Source organism: Sus scrofa, chromosome 8 (assembly GCF_000003025.6).
Source record: "Sus scrofa isolate TJ Tabasco breed Duroc chromosome 8, Sscrofa11.1, whole genome shotgun sequence".
In the NCBI taxonomy this organism is placed as follows: domain Eukaryota; kingdom Metazoa; phylum Chordata; class Mammalia; order Artiodactyla; family Suidae; genus Sus; species Sus scrofa.
In genome coordinates, this window is record NC_010450.4 from 131,993,703 (window position 1) to 131,997,313 (window position 3,611).

The window sequence follows — 3,611 nt, forward strand, 5'->3', positions numbered from 1 at the left end:
CACCATAGCTCATGGCAATGCCGGATCCTTAACCCACTGAGCAAGGCCAGGGATCGAACCTGCATCCTCATGGATCCTAGCTGGGTTTGTTAACCGCTAAGCCATGAAGGGAACTCCCATAGTCTGTGCTTTTTGTGTGGCACCTTTCTCTGTGTGTGCTCTGAGGTTTGGCCCAAACTCTTGATAATCCGGGAGGCTAGGAGGGTTGTCCCTCGCCTCACACCAGCTCTGCCAGACCCAGGCGCAGAGGGGCCGGGCCTCCCTCCAGCTTCGGCCTCAGCCTCCTCCTCGTGTGGCACCTGGTGCCTCCTTGCCCCTAAAGGGCTCACACACATGACATGAGGTGATCGTATTTTTAGTTTTCCATTTTGATTTTTTAAAAACATGGAGTTAAGCTTTTTATCTTGTGTCATGGAAGAGTCTGATTTCCTTATCACCACATTCCTTTAATTTTGGATGAAATAAATAATTTCCCTTTGTTTTGCATCTTACATTCATGAGTTTGCCTAAACTCTCTTGGAACCTGTAGGATTTTTTTGAGTTCTTCAAGCTTCTAGAAGGTTCCTGTTGTGCTGATTTTCAGAGTTTGGCAAACAATTCTTTATCGATGTTTAATACCTTTCCTTTTGTTGCTTTCCCTTCTGCCTTTACATGTCCAGCTTGAAGTAGCCAGGCTCTTCAGTTGGTTTTCCTGAAGAATATTTTAGCCTCGAATTCTGTCTGCAGAGAGTAGAAATCCACGGAATATTTCCTGTGATTCGTAGAACTCGATCTCAAAACTTAGGAACATGTTGCAGGTGCTCAGGTGCACTGTAAGCTTGTGAGCCAATGAGACACATGTAGATATTCGGGATTCGCTGGTTTATTTCTCCATCTGTATATGCCAAGTAGTGGCAGATTCCTGAGCTGTGTCTCAGGGTTACCGGTCTTTTCCGCTGGGTCATGCTTTCAACTGCTTTCATTGTTCCCACTTCAGTTTGCTCCGGGGCACTGAGGCCCCAGTGAGAAGTAGACTGGGGTTTGCATTTTATAATTCAGTCGCTTAGTAACCTTGGACAGATTACATAGGCCCCTCTTGGCCTTTGTTTCTTTATCTGTAAAGTGGGGAATTATAGTACTTTTCTCTTAGTCTGGATGTGAAGATTAAATGGGATCTCATGATCCACCTCGCTAGCTTGGGGTACAACTTTGCCTTTCAGAGTTTTCTAGTTAATTAGTTGAATCCATCCATGTAATAAGTTTAGGATTCCCTATTTAAAATCTCCTTTACAGATTGACTAAGAACTCCAGGGCCTTACTTTCCCAAAGAGCCTCCTTCTCAACCTCAGTCGGAGAGAAACTTGGAAAAGCTGGCCCATCCACTAGTTTCAGTCTCCTGGTTTCAGCTGCTGTTATTTTGCTGGAACTTTTGGTTCGACCCAGGCCGGTGGGTCTTTGTCTTTTGCCGCCAGATTTTTGCACAGTGTGGTGGTTGCCCATGCTTGGCTTCTCGAGGTTACTTTTTCTTTCTTCTATATTTATGGCTGCACCCATGGCATATGAAAGTTTCCAGTTTAGGGGTTGAATTGGAGCTGCCGGCCTACACCATAACCAGTGCAAGGCCCGCTCTCAGCAATGTCTGCGATCTACACCACAGCTCACAGCTCGGATCCTTAACCCGCTGAGTGAGGCCAGGGATTGAACCCGTGTCCTCATGGATACTAGTCAGATTCGTTACCGCTGAGCCACAACGGGAACTCCTCAAGGTTCCTTCTCATCTGGTTACCCACATACTCAGTCGTCGTGTCCTCATCACCCCGTGACGGCTGTGCCAAGACAACTGCATCCAGAGGAACTCGGCACCAGTCCAGACACCCCTGCTTTTCATGCTGTGTAATTAGACTTCAGTGTCTCTGCCTACCAGTGGACCTCAGTTGGGGGTCGTCCTAATTTATCTGAGAAATTCTGAGAACACTGACTCTCCAAAGGCAGACGGCCAAGGTCACCTTCCCCTTGGAAGACCCCTAAGTCCGCTATGCAAATTTAGCCCCACGTCCCACTATCAGAGCTGAGTATCAAACAAATCACCAGAGTTCCTATCACTTCTTCCTCCTTCAGGAATGACCTGCTAAACTTAAATTTGCCCAAGTAAGAAGGGCCCTTCAAGTGATTCTTTCAGGAACAAAGAAGGTCTACCTGGGACTTTTTGATGCTCCGCTAGAAATAATCTGTTACTTCCTTAAAGGGCTTTATGGATGGAAGTCAGCCGTGAGCAAAGGCATGCCCACCCCTCCTCAGAGCAGGGACCATGAGAGACTTACTCTGTCACTTCAGCTCTTTCCTGCTTTGTTTTCATGATGTTTTCTAGAAAAGAAGTTCAAATGATTATTTGTGCTCTGCTGCTATTTCCTCAATGAAATTCTGCCTGTGAGCTTAAGTGAATAAAATAAACCTATCAGAATTAAAAAAAAAAAAAAGAATCTGATACTTCCTTACTAAGTATAAGGTTACAAAAAAAGGTCTGCCTCGCTGCTGGCAACCACGTGTGTGTAAAGTCCCGTGCGCGCCGCTGTCACTCAGGAGGTGCTCAGCCTCCTTCATCCTGCTCAGCTCAGCCCCACCCCCGAGGCCGCCTCCAGCGCTTTCCAGAGGCCTAATCCCCTCCTGAGGTCCACGTCTCTGCTTGGCTCTGGGGAAGCCCGGTCCACATGGTTCCGGGTTGTCTCCTGACAGGCTCCCCACGCTTGGTGTAAACGTCGGCTTGTTCTCAGCTGTAAAACAAGAGTTGGTGGCAGCAGGTCCTCCTGATGCTCTGATGGCCTCCAGCAAGGCTCTACCTTCAGAGCTGCTTTTGGAGGGAGCTGGCCGAGGGCAGTTTATACATTCCGCAAAGTTAGATTTCATTTGACGCTGTATTCAACTTGGCCTTTATACAGCAAACATGCTCAGAGCACTTTGTCACAGAACATGCTTTGCTAACCCAGAGAAACAGTGTGCAGCTAGTATCCCTCTGAAGCCAGCAGAGGCATTTATGAAATGAGCCTTGTCTTCCACCTCTGTCCCGCACATGCACTTGCTGCTCTCTGTGGGAAAGGGTGTGGCATCTGCTTTTTTGGAGCTTTCGTTTCACAGGACCATCTTGGCCTTGTCTGGTTTTGCCAACAAAATAGGTATCTGTGTGGCTGAGGCGCACAGAGGGGCCTCAGGCCGTTGCCGTCAGGGGCCACCTCCGACTCTGTCTCCAGCCTTCCAGGCAGGCTCTTGACCGTATTTCAGTTCCCAACCCTCCCCGGGAGGCCCAGGGGTGTGACATCTCAAAGCCATCCCTATTCTCTGAAAGAAAGTGACAGCTCCCTTGAATCATTTGGGGCTCGGAAATGAGTTTCCACATGTTTGACAAGACAAGTCAGGTGCTTAATACCATGTTATTCTACAGATGTTTAATTATCGGCTTCAGACACAAATTCTAGTAGAAATAGAAAGAGTGAGGCTAATTCTGAAGCTCTCTTGAAATTATCTTTAGTCCCTCCTGATGTTTTCCTTAATTGGCCTTTTGTTTTCATATCTTAACAAAAGTGTTTTGCTGATGCTGGGAGGCGTGGCTTTGGTTTAGCTGTCTTTGTTTTTCCCAG

The 3,611-nt window shown here is 47.4% G+C and overlaps 1 protein-coding gene across 2 annotated transcripts in view; it reads left to right on the plus strand.

Annotated features, from left to right (window-relative positions):
• C8H4orf36 (chromosome 8 C4orf36 homolog) overlaps positions 1-3,611 on the plus strand; it is a 54,369-nt gene that overhangs the window by 24,332 nt on the left and 26,426 nt on the right. The gene's annotated exons all lie outside the window — the stretch shown is intronic.